We start from the raw sequence: 12,993 nt of genomic DNA, 5'->3' as shown, positions 1-12,993 counted from the left end.
GGTCTCTATGGGGGCCATTCTGCCCCTCAACTCAGGGACACTGGGCCACGTCTGGGGACGTCTGTGGCTGTCACACTGGGGGTGCTCCTGGCATCGAGTGGGTGGGGCCAGGGATGCTGCTCGGCCCCCCCACAGCGCCCAGGACGGCCCCCCAGGGAGTGACCCTCCCCGAGGTGATGTCATCAGTGCCTGATTTGGCCCAAACTCCTCCCTGAATTGACGGGGTAGGAGGCCACCGTCTCCCCATAGCAGAGGTGAGACCCTGAAGCCACCGGATTTCCTGTTTCCAGAGCCTAGGACGGTGTGGCAGGGGGATGTGGGCCCAGAACCTTCTGGAAGGTAGGGAGAAGCGTACTGCTCCACCGAGGCCGCGGGGGGCGGAGGTGTGTGCCAGGCAGGAAGCCTCAGGCCTGGGAGGCGGAACTTGGCCCCCCTCTCGGCGGCCTCTACGGCCGGGTTAAGCGAGTTCAGAGGAAGCAGAGGGCGAGTTTCCCAGAACTCGGGGGTCTGGGGGAGGGGAGGGGGGAGAAAGGGAAGGGGCGGCGCTCAAAACGAAACCTGCGGGGGGCCGGCCCCACCCCGCCCCGGGCTCTGATGACCAGGTGCGCACGGGGCCAGGTCCCCGGGCCAGGTGGGTGGAGGACCGGCCTGTCCTGCCGTCTCCGTGGCAACAGCAGGGCGGGTGGCTCAGGGAGGGGGGAGGGCGAGGCCTGGGCCCCACCAGCCCCAATGAGGCCGAGGTTCGGGTTTCTGCCCCGGCTTCCCAGGGGACAGAGGGCGCGGGCCCAGAGCCGCACTGGGGAACCCGGCCTCCGGTGAGCATCACCCACAGCCACCCGGGGCAGCGGGACCTCCCGTGTGCGCATCGGGCGCAGAGCCCCGGGGAGGGTGCCCAAGGCGACAGGAGGCCAGTCGAGAGACGCCGACCTCCCCCGGGGTGGACACTGCAGCCCGGCCTCCACCTCGGTCAGTGTCTGCGGTCCACAGGGCGCTGGGCTCCCATGCAGGCCCCGTGGGGGTCCTGGAGGATGGAGGAGCAGCCCCCCCATGGCTTCAGTGGCCCCAGAGCCGGCCACGGTGCCCGAGAGAGCTCACCGCGCCCCAGAGCCAGCGCGGGGCAGACCCCGGGAGACGACGTCCGGCCGAGGACCACCTGCGAAGGACGAAGGACAGTGACCCAGAGCCCTGGGGGCGCGGAGGGCATCCCGGAGCCGGGGAACCGGCCTGAGCAAAGGCTGGCGGTGAAACTGCATCACGGGGACCCCTGGAGAGACTGGCCTGGTTGGGGGTATGCACTAGGGGTCGGGGGTCAAAGGCCTTAGCAAGCGTCCAGCAGAGCGGTGACCACTCGGGGCGGGCGGGGAGGGGGCCTCGGCGCAGGAGGGGTCAGGAGGCCCCGCTGTATCCGGGGGACCCTTCGATTTCTGGGGCTTGGGAGGGGGGTGAGCGAGGGGCCTCCCAGCCGGACAGGAGCGCATCAGCATTGCCACGCCCGTCGGCCGTGGGCGCAGGACCGGGTGGCCCTCAGGACGCTGCTTCTGGGGTGCCCTGAGCCCCGTCACACTCAGCACGGTTCCCGCCCCTGGTAAACCCCCTGCAAGTCAGCTGGTCACCCTCAGAGGAGTTAAACAGGGAGCGACCTTCGGACCTGGCACTTCAGCCCTGTGTCCACGCGGGAGAAATGAAGACACGTGTCCACACGGACGCTTACTCCTGAATGTCCACGGCAGCACGAGTCACGAGAGCTAAAAAGTGGACACAACCCAAACGTCCATCACCAGATGATGGACACACACACGTGTCCCTCCACACACTGGGACACGACGCAGCCGTGAAGAGGAGCGAGGCCCTGACATGGCCACACGTGGACGGACCTGAACACGCGACGCTCAGAGAGAGAAGCAGACACAGAAGGACACACGGCGTGTGACCCCATTGACATGAAACATCCAGAACAGGCCGATCCACAGACAGAGAGCGGGCTCGTGGGGGCCAGGGGCTGGGGAGGGACTGCTCATGGGGACAGGGCTTCTTTTTAGGGTGATGGAATGTTCTGGAACAAGATCAAGGTGATGGTTGCACAACTATGTGAATGCACTGAAAAGCCCTAAATTGTACCCTTGAAATGTTTTAAGGGGTGGATTTGACCTTAATAAAAAAGTCAGCTGCTGGCAGGCCCGTCTGCCCCTTTCTCTCCAGCATCAGGCGCCTGGCTGTCACCCGCTCTCAGAGGACGATGCCAGCTGGTGGTGGGTTCACCACCACCGGGCCCACCCAGCTGAGAGGCCCCTTCTCCCTCCAAGCAGGAAGAGGGGGCCCCTGAGCTGTGGGATCGCTGGACGGGGACACTGAAGGGGTGCGGGGCCCCTCAGCGTGGCCCATGGCGCTTGAGGCCTGGTGTTTCTGCCATGCCACCTGAGAACCAAGGCCGAAGCCGTCGCCCCCAGTATCCTGAGCAGCTTCAACGCCAAACTAGAACCATCCAGAACTTTCTAGAACTATCTAGAACCATCATTCCACGAATACCCTTATCCAGGAGTCCCGGGTCACTGCGCACCAGCTGAGAGCTGTGCCTGGTGTGGAAGCCCCTGAGAAACTATCCCCGTGTCCCCCCATCCTCCCAGAAGACCAGGCCCACCTGTCCCCGGGGCCCCAGACACCGCCGTCCATCCCCACACCGTTCCTCCTCTGTTCCCTCCGCCCTGCGCAGAAGTCACCTCTCCTTGGGGAGGGGCTCCCCTCTTTCTCTGAGCCCCCATAACTCTTCCTTGTGGCCCGACATCCCCCACGCTCAGCAGCGAGCTCCCCCACAGGTCACGGCCGTCCCCCCCGGCCCTGGCACCCATCTCCTTCCTCTTGGTGACCTTGGATGTTGTGGGGACGGAGAAAGCTTGATCTCAATTAAAAACGGGGGCGTCAAAGGGCACCATGGAGAGAGTGAAGACAGCCCACGGGGTGGGAGAGCGCAGTTGAGGTTCTGTCTGGGGACGCGTCTAGCGCCCGGAATATGCAGAGATAAACAGAGCCCTTAGCACTCAGCAGCCCAAGGACCAGCGCCCCATTAGAAAGCGGGCCGAGGGTCCCAGTGGACATCTGCCCAAGACGATGTGCAAGCGGGCAGGGCGCGCACGGAGAGACGAGCCCCTGGTCTCCCCGAGGACCACACGGGGTTGGGCTGGAGGAGGGGGCGGGGCGACTGGGATCCGGATTCCTGGGGTCCGGGGTCCGCAGAGGGGTGGGGGTCTCGCCGGGCTGCTCAGCCCTACCCCCCTCCAGCAGGGAGGTGCGTGAGCAAGGACGAGGCCCGGGGTCCCAGGCTGGGGGGCTGGAGGGAGCTGGGGGGGGGGGAAGCCCCTCCTCCCGCGGGCCAGGCGGGGAGGGATGCGTCAAGCCCGAGGGGCGCTGTCTCCTGTCTTCACCCCACATTAAAGAGCAGGAAGTGGCTCCGAGGTGACAGGAGTCGGATCCTGTGTGACTCCTCCTCCGCCCAGGCCCGGGGGCTCCCCGCCCAAGGTGGGCGGGCCGCCGGCACAGGTGCGGGGGCGGGGGGGGCCACCTGCGAAAGGAGGAAGCCCTCCCAAGCCCTCCTTTCCCTCCCCTCCCCCAGCCCCTCCTCCTTCTCCCCCTCCCCTCCTCTCTTCCCTCCCCCAGCCCCTCCCCTCCTCTCCCCTCCCCTCCCCCAGCCCCTCCTCCTTCTCCCCCTCCCCTCCTCTCTTCCCTCCCCCAGCCCCTCCCCTCCTTCTCTTCCCCCTCCCCTCCCCAGCCCCTCCTCCTTCTCCCCCTCCCCTCCCCTCTTCCCTCCCCCAGCCCCTCCTCTCCACCAACCCCTCCCCTCCTCTCCCCTCCCCTCCCCTCCCTTCGGCCTGCCCGGCCCCAGCCGCTCTCCCCCTCATCGAAGGGGAGGGGCCGCGCTCCGCAGGCCTGTGCTCCCCACCCGCCCGGCCCTGCCGCTCTCCGGGCCTGCGCCGAGGTCCGCCGCCCCTGAGGTTCTGGAAGCCTCTCAAGAGTTTTGTGTTTGAAAGTCCCGGGTTCACACTCCGTCCAGCCCGGGTGGGCGCGGGGAAGGCGCCGCCGCCTCTGCCGGGCGCTGCTTCACTCTGTGCGTTTTAGGGTCTGCTTCTCGCCCCGGAAAGCGCAGGGGCCCCCTTCCCCCCGTTACCGCGGGCGGACAGGCACCGTGGACACCGGTTACCCTGACACCTGCCCGCCTTCACAGCAGCGCGACTCACAGTGGACACCATCGCACGGTCCCCAGCTGAAGAATGGACACACACCGGGGTCCATCCGGGAGGGGGAATACGACGCGGCCGTGAAGAGGAGCGAGGCCCTGACACGGCTGCACGTGGACGGACCTGCACACACGACGCTCAGGGAAAGAAGCAGACACAGAAGGACACACGGCGTGTGACCCCATGGACATGAAACGTCCAGAACAGGCCGATCCACAGACAGAGAGCGGGCTCGTGGGCGCCAGGGGCTGGGGGTGGGCTGGGGTTGATGCTGATGGGGATGGGGCTTCCTTTTGTGGAGATGGGATGTTCTAAGCTTAGAGAATGGTGATGGCTGCACGATTCTGTGAATGCACTAAACCCGGTGAAACGTGCACTTCCAGTGGGTGACCGTGTGGGGTGGGACCTGTTGACCCCCCAGGGCGGCTCCCCTGTCCGGTCTGGCTGAGTCCCTTACCAGCCCTGAGCCTAAGCTGCTGCTGGGGAGAAAGCTGAAGGCGCCAGGACCCCCAGCCTGCGGGCAGGACGGAGGCCGGGGGGCGGGGCAGCGAGCAGGCCACGCCCACTTCACCGCTGACCGCCCAGAGACAGGCAGGCCTGCGGGAGGGCGGGAGAGCAGCACAGCGGGCTTCCAGCCCGAGGCCGCCAGACCACAGAGCCCCAGGCCACGGCAGGTGACCTCGGGGGCGACGTCTCCCCTCTCCGCCCCGGGCCCCAGTCTCAGGCCACACGGATCCTCCTTCCCCGTGGTTTCTGGGCCAAGGGTGCCTCGCGGGGTGAAGGCAGCTGACATCCTGTCCTGCGCTGGACCTTGCCCCGCCCCCTCCCACTGGGGACATTGTGGGACTGTCCTTGGCCCGGGTCAGCGGTCAGCGGGGCTTTGATCTGCCCAGCACCCCGTGGGGTGGACGCGATGCCCAGCCCCGCTGTCACGGGAGGCGGGAGGCCCCGGGGAGAAAAGAGCCTGGAGCCAGGAGGTGGCTTGTCCTGCCCAGGGTCACGCAGAGAGGACTTGACCTTGACCCCTTGACCTTGATTCCCAGAATCCCCAGGAATGGAGCTGCGGGGGGTGGTCCCTCCGGATGGGGGCCGAGGCTGACCCTGCACCTGACCTAGCTTCTCCTCTGTCTCTGTCTCTGTCTCTCTGTCTCTCCGTCTCTGTCTGTCTGTCTGTCTGTCTCTCGCTCCCTCCCTCGCTCTGCCTGTCCCTTCTCTCCCGGGCCCTGAAAGTGAAACCAAGTGACACCGAAGTGAAACCGAAGCCACCGCCTGGCAGCGCAGCCCGTTGGAGGGGAGAGGGCAAGGGGGAGTCCTCGGGCGGCCCACGTGGCAGGAGGCAGGATGGAGGGAAGAGCCGCGCTGTAAATTGCGGTGATTTTAAAAAAAGAAAACCGAGGGGCAGGTCCGGCCGGCCAGAAATGCTGCCACGTTCTCCCTTCCCCCGCCACCCCCCGCCACCCCCCGCCCGCCCCGCCGCCGGCCCCACCGCGGGTCCCCTCGCGCCGCAGTCTCCGGGGGATGCCATCTTGCGGGTGGCGGAGGAGGGGCCGGGGCAGGACTGGCCTCGTTCCCTCGGGGTGACGCTGAGCCCCGGGGACCATCTCCGCGGCCCGAGGCACAGATGCAAAGCCGGGGTCCCCCGAGGGTGGAGACGGGCTGCCTGGGGCGGTGGGGGGGGGGGTGGGGGGCGGGCAGGAGGGTCTGCCGGGGAGCTGGGAGCGGAGCGCAGCGGGGTGGCTCGCGTGCGGGGTTGTCCCCAGGCCACCGCGCGGCGGTTTCCCGTCTCCGCAGAGCACAGAGAGGGTGGAGCCAGCGAGCACGTTCCGCAGCAGGCAGGATGGAACTGAGACCCCGGCACAGTGTCTCCCCCTCGGCACTGGGGACATTGGAGGCCACATCACTCCCTGTGGGGGGCCGTCCTGGGCACTGAGGGGTGTCGAGCAGCATCCCCGGCCCCCCACTCACTCGATGCTAGGAGCACCCCCAGTGTGACCACCACAGATGTCCCCAGACGTAGCCCAGTGTCTCCTGGGAGATGAGGAGTCACCCCCCTGGTGTGACCCACTGCCCTACGCGAATTCCCGTGGTGAGCTCTGAGCCAGACCCCGCCAGGCAGGCAGGCAGGCCCCCGGCTTGGGAACCCTCATCGGGGTCCCCAGGGGTGCTTGGGGGGTCGCGTGTCCAGCCCGGAAGTGAGGGGGCGCCGGGCGCGCAGCGCGCAGGCGCGGGGAGGGGCCAGCGCCAGGTGGCGGCGGAGAGGGGCCCATTGCGCGGATGGGAAGGCTGAGCCGCGGGCGGGGTGGGGACGGCAGCGCCCCCGGAGGAGCCCCCCAGCTTCTTCCACCCTGAGCTGCCCCGGCCCCCCAGCTGCCAGGGACCCAGCATCCACCCAGCCGCGAGCATCGGGGCTGCGGGAGCGTCGCTGCTCCGTGATGCTCGGGGTGGGGGTGGGGGGTCCCGGGAGAGGGCGCGGGGACCCCGGGCTCGGGGGCTGCGATGCGCCCGGTGGCGCCAGGCTGTTTCCACAGCGCGCACCTGGTTGGGCCGCCCCGGGTGTGCCGGCGAAATGTCAGCTCTGCCCCCAGCGCGCCCGGGGAGGGGCCCGGCCGGGGGAGGAGCCGGGCCTGCGGCCCCGCGAGGCTTCTGGAAGCCGCTTCTGCAGCCGCCGAGGCCGGGACGGCGCGCCCGGGGCTGGGGGTCCGCGCCGGTGACGTCGGCGCCAGAGCGGTGAGCAAGGCTGGCAGCGGGGACGCCGGACCCCGGGGCCTCTGTCCTTCTTTCTTAAGCAATCAGAACCTTCATTTTTTTTTTATTATGGTAAAATATACGTAAAAGTCACCCTTTTAACCATTTGTAAGCGCACAGCCCAGTGGCATGAAGCCCAGCCACGTGGTTGTGCCACCATCCCCTCCATCCGTCTCCAGAACTTTCCATCTCCCCAAACGGAAGCTCTGTCCCCATGAAACACCAACTCCCACCCCTCCCTCAGCCCCTGGCCCCCCATCCACTTTCTGTCTCTGTGGATGTGGCTCCTCTGGGGACCTCCTGTGAGTGGACCACACAGTGTGTGTCCCTCTGTGTCTGGCTCACGTCCCTGAGCATCACGTTCTCCAGGTCCCTCCACGTGGGAGCAGGTGTCAGGCTCTCCTTCCTTTTCACGGCTGCGTAATATTCCAGGGTGTGGAGGGCCCACACTGTGTGCGTCCATCATCCATCCTCAGATACTGGGGGTGCTTCTGCCTTTTGGCTGCTGTGAACACGGGTGTGCAAACACCAATATAGTTTTAGGAAGTGGACTCTGACTTAGGCCTCTGTAGCCCTGTCGGCCCTTTGGAGCCAGACTAAATGAGTTTGGTGGAAGGGCTCCCAACAAGGCTTCCAGAAGCTTCTCCTGATAAAGTGCTGATCCACTCCCCACCCCCCTACCCCCACCAGCAGTAGAGTACACCACGCATTGACTGAACCCAGTGCAGTATGCCAGGTAGTGGGTGGAGAGTCAGCCAGGACCAAAACCAGGTTGACATCCCTCCCTTGGAAAGCCCCAGACTCAAGTCCATCTTCCACACAACAAGCATACATAGGGCTCCTTCAAGCCAGGCCCAGCTATCGGTCTGTCTGTTTTTCCTTGTGGGACATGGCTCCCTGTTTCCCTTCACCATCCTGGTCTCATCCGTGGAATGGTTTGGCAAGACCACCACCTCCCATGAGCTGAGCACTAGACCTCTAATAACGTGGCCAGAAATCACATTAGCTTTTTCAGAAGCCCAGTTGCACTGCTAATTGCCTGCTTTGTCCCATTCAAACCTGTAGTGGGCAGAACAATGGTCTCCCAGACATATCCACGTCCTAACCCTTGGGGTCGGCAGAATAATGGTCCCAAAGATGTCCCCATCCCAATCCTGAGATCCATGGACCTGTCACCTCAAGTGGCAGATGGGTTAAGGCCCCTGTGATGGGAGATGACCCAGGATTCCCAGGCCCCAGGCTCATCCCAGGGTCAGAGGCCGAGATGGAGACGCTGCGCTGCTGGCCGTGCGGACAGAGGAAGGGGCCCCGAGCCCAGGACACGGCGCTTCTGGAAGCTGGAGGAGGCGGGACACGCTCCTCCCCTGGGGCCTCCGGGGGGACCCCACCCCTACGGACACCTTCATTTCAGCCGGGGAGACCCCTTTTGGACTTCTGATCTCTAGAAATAAAAAAAAGGAAAAAAATTGTGTTGTCCTCCGTCACTAAGTTTGTGATCACTTGTTCCAGCGGCCCTGGAAACTCAGCGGAAACCCTCAGCGGCTATTTGCTTTCTATCTGGTGCAAGTACTTTTTTTTAAATTTAGGAATGCAATATATATTCAGTGAGGAAAAATTCAAATACTCAGAGAAGCGAAAAATCACCATGATCATACCACCTACGGATAAACACTGTTGATACCTCGGAGTATATACTGGGAGTCTACTGTGTGTGTATTCTTAAAAATAACGGGGACGACTTTTTTTTTTTTTTTTTTTTTGCTGAGGAAGACTGGCCCTGAGCTCACATCTGTGCCCATCTGCCACTACATTATATGTGGGACGCCTACCACAGCATGGCGTGCCAAGCTGTGCCATGTCCGCACCCGGGATCCAAACCAGCGAACCCTGGGCCGCCCCCTAACAGGGACTTTTTTAGTGTCCTGGCTTGTAACTCACTTTTTCAATTCTCATAGCTGGACCATCTCCCGTTTCAAGATACATTCGTCTCCAAGACCATTTTTAGCAGCTGCATAGTATTCTGTCGCGAGGACGCGAGCCAGGGTCAAACCAAATTCTTTCCTTTGGATAAATTTCTAGATACAGAATCTCTGGGCCCAAGGTTGTGCATATTTTTAAATAAGTCCAGTGGCCTTTTTTGGGTGTTTTTATTTGTTTTTTTTTTAAAAATTAAGCTGTAGGCTACATACAGTAAAAATACAGATATTAAATATACAGTTTGATGGGTTTGCAAAATGTACATAATCTTGTAGCCTCAATTTTTGCTTCTTTTTGTTGTCAAATAAATTTCTTGTTTTGGAAAAACTTTTAACTTGCAGAAAAGTTGCAAAGGTTCCAAAGAGGTTTGCGTGCGCCCCTCACCAGCTTCCCCCACTGCCGGCATCCGGGGCCAGCACGGTCGGTGTGTCTGTCCCGGCTGAGGACCAGCGCCCGCAAACCGCCATTAACACAACGCCACACTGTGTTTGGATGACGCCAGTTTCTTCGCTGATGCCCTTTGTCCGATTCGGGGTCCCATCCAGGACACCAGTTCGTCCACTGACTTTCCCCCCCTTTAAAAAAATAATTGGAGTAAAATATGAACACCGTAACATTTCAACCATTTTTAAGCGTACAGTTCAGAAGTTAAAAAACATTCCCACTGTTGCATATCCATCCCCTCCATCCGTCTCCAGAACTTTCCATCTCCCCAAACTGAAGCTCTGTCCCCATGAAACACTGACTCCTCACCCCTCCCCCAGCCCCTGGCCCCCCATCCACTTTCTGTCTCTGTGGATGTGGCTCCTCTGGGGACCTCCTGTGAGTGGACCACACAGTGTGTGTCCCTCTGTGTCTGGCTCATGTCACTGAGCGTCACGCCCTCCGGGTCCGTGCGTCCTTCTGTGTCTGCTTCTCTCCCTGAGCGTCGTGTGCTCAGGTCCGTCCACGTGCACCTGTGTCAGGGCCTCGCTCCTCGTCACAGCTGAATCGGTGACACTTCGCATGGAGTCTGGACCCCTGGCCTGGCCCACAGCGGTCCCCTCGCTGCCCCCTGGGTCCCCTGCTCCAGCCGCATCGGCCTTCGGGCCGAGCACCCCTCAGCCAAGCTCGGTCCCACTTCTGGGCCTTTGCCCTGCGGTCCCCCCGCCCGGGGATCCGTCCCCAGATCCTCATGCAGGTTTCTGCTCCAATGCCACCTCCTGGAAAGAAGTGGCCCTGAGGACCATTTAAAAAAAAAAAAAACGTCGCCCCTGGACAAGACAAGGCTAGGCGTCGTCTGGCTCCGTGGCTCTCTGTGGCTCTCGCCGTCTGTGAGCTATTTTGCGACTGTGCGCGTGGCAGAAAGCTGCTCATAGTGGCCGGGAATCGTGGCCATAGAAATGCGGATTAATGGTGCACAGTCACGTGCTGCTTCCGTGTGTGACTTCCCTGCAGCGTCTCTCATCGGCTCGCGCGTGGATGTTCTGTGAATTTTCCTGGAAACCTGCTGTAACATCTCACTGGTTCCCTCAGTAATGAATGAGGGAAATAAACTCTTTTGACACACGTTCATTTAAAAAAAAAAAAATATCTCCCCAGGCCCGGAGCACTGTCTCTTCAGCTCCTCTGGTGACCCGACTACATGGAACTGATAATCGTCTGAAATTCTTTTATTTATTTGCTTATTCGCTTATTATCTTTAGCGGCCGCTAGATTGTGAGCCAGAGATCAAGGACCCGGCCCACGGGAGGCACCCGGGGCTGGCTGTGCGGCCTTCCGGGCAGACAACTGCTGACCAGAATGTTCTAGAATCGTCGTGAGGTCCACAGCAAGCTCAGGGACCCCTGGGTTCTAGAACCTTCCTGAGTCCTTTGCTTTTTCAAAAGTGGAACGCGTACCCCCAGCTCTCTCTCCCGGAACTTCCTCCAGGAATGTTGCCTGGGTTCTCAAGGCCCGCGCGGTGCAGACGCTTTGCACACGTTGAGCTGCGGGCCCCCCGGGCCTGCAGCCCCAGATGCACCCCCAGCAGGCGGGAAGGCCCCTGACCCCTCCCCTCTGGGGTCACGGGCGACACAATGGTCGCTACCCCTTGAAAATCCCAAAGACGCTGATGCCAGTGCCCAAGGACACCGCACCTTTGTTATGTGGCTTCATGTGGAAGAGATATGGCACTCGCCACCGTGGGTAAACTGAGGCTCCGAAGGAGACAGTAACCTGGGCTGCAGGATTGCACAAAAGGGTAGGTTTTAAGACAGGCCAGCTTCATGTGTGGGGGCATTCGGGGTTCGGACAGCCCCCCCATAGGCTGTGGGGGTTTGTCTCTAGATAATTTTGTATTGAGATATAAGCCACAGACGATACAGTTCATCCTTTTAAAGTCAGTGGTTTCTAGTGTATTCACAGAGTTGCGCAACCACCACTGCTATGTAATTCCAGAACATTCCATCACTCCCCAAAATGAAACCTCATCCCCATCAGCATCCCCCCCACCCCCTCCCCAGCCCCTGGCCCCCACGAGCCCGCTCTCTGTCTGTGCATCGGCCTGTTCTGGACGTTTCCTGTCCATGGGTTCACACGCCGTGTGTCCTTCTATGTCTGCTTCTCTCCCTGAGCGTCGCGTGTGCAGGTCCGTCCACGTGCGGCTGTGTCAGGGCCTCGCTCCTTTTCACAGCAGCGTAATATTCCAGCATGTGGATGGACCCGTGTGCACGTCCATCACCTGTTGACAGGCATGTGGGTTCTTCCCCCTTTTTGGGGTTTGTGAATGATGCTGCCGTGTTTCCATTTCTCCCGCGCTGACACCTCGGGGCGGAGCTGCGGGTCGCACGGGAATTCTGTGTTTCATCTTTTGAGAAACTGCCAGGCTGTTCTCCACGGGGGCCGCACCGTTTCTGTCCGCACCAGCCGCGCCAGAGGCCCCACGGTGTCCCCCTCTGCTCCAACTCCTTCTTGTCTGTCTTCTGGCCTCCAGCCATCCCAGCAGAGGTGAAGTGGCATGTCGCCGTGGTTTTGATTTGCATTTCCCTGATGACTAATGACGTTAGGCAACTTTTCTCGAGCTTTATGGCCCATGGTATATTTCTTTCGGAGCAACGTCTGTTCAACTCCTTTGCTCGTGAAAAAAAAGTTGGTCATTTGTGTTTTTATTGCTGAGTTTTAAGATTTCTTTCTGTCTTCTGGGTAACCCTTATCAGATCTATGATTTGCAAATATTTTCTCCCATTCTGTGGGTTTTTCTTTCACTTTCTTGCTGGTGTCCTTTGGGGCACAAACGTTGAGGAAAGTTACTTTTGAAATATTTTTTTATTTTATTATAAGTATGTATAAGCACCAGACAAGATTCAAAAGATCAAAGCGTAGATTGAAGTGAAGATTTGTCACCTTGCTCCCCATTGCCCCTATTTCCCCTCCCCCAAAGCAGACCCCATTTACGGTGACACAAATTATCTGCTTAAAATATTATTACTTTGCAGCCTAGCCAACACCACTCGAATTCAACTCCCCTCCCTCACTTGCTGTGTGTTTTTGGCGAGTCACTCACCCTCTCTGGGCCTCTGTGTCTTCATCGTGTACATGGGGGATGATAACCCCCACTACGCATGTGGACTCAACACACAAAGGTGGAACTCAGAAAGGAGACTTGGTGTTACCACTCGCCCCGCAACAAATCTGTTTTGGGACAAGTGTCCAGTATTTATCAATTTTTATATTGTGTTATGGCTGAGATGGAGTTAGTCCTGGTACACGCCAAGACCCCCTTTGCCAAGCGTCCTATGGGGCTCTGCCGGCGAGGTCAGAAAAGCCTCGAGTGTGTGCGAAGTTCTCACGTTTGGACATGTGGGTTTCATCTCAGCCCAAATAATAATAACAACATAATGACATCTGTGGTGACTTGGGGACTTCCCTCATGCAGGCCGTTTAAGTATGTTACATGTACGGTCTTGTTTCAAATTGGTCACCACCCTGGGAAATCTGTACCAATATTCTCTCCAAAGGACTCTCAGGATCAGAGACGTCAAGTAATCTGCCCAAGGTTGCACAGTAACTCAATCGTCTATAC

General features: G+C 60.6%; 1 long non-coding RNA gene across 1 annotated transcript; it reads left to right on the top strand.

Annotated features, from left to right (window-relative positions):
• The first annotated feature begins 191 nt into the window (after positions 1-191).
• On the top strand, positions 192-2,174 carry LOC111774179 (uncharacterized). The gene is made up of 2 exons (XR_002808986.2): positions 192-339; positions 988-2,174. It is a non-coding gene; the product is annotated as an uncharacterized lncRNA (long non-coding RNA).
• Positions 2,175-12,993: the final 10,819 nt, after the last annotated feature.

This window comes from Equus caballus, chromosome 7 (assembly GCF_041296265.1).
Source record: "Equus caballus isolate H_3958 breed thoroughbred chromosome 7, TB-T2T, whole genome shotgun sequence".
Taxonomy (NCBI): Eukaryota; Metazoa; Chordata; class Mammalia; order Perissodactyla; family Equidae; genus Equus; species Equus caballus.
Note: the sequence above shows the minus strand (reverse complement) of the source record. Positions and strands in the feature narration are given on the sequence as shown.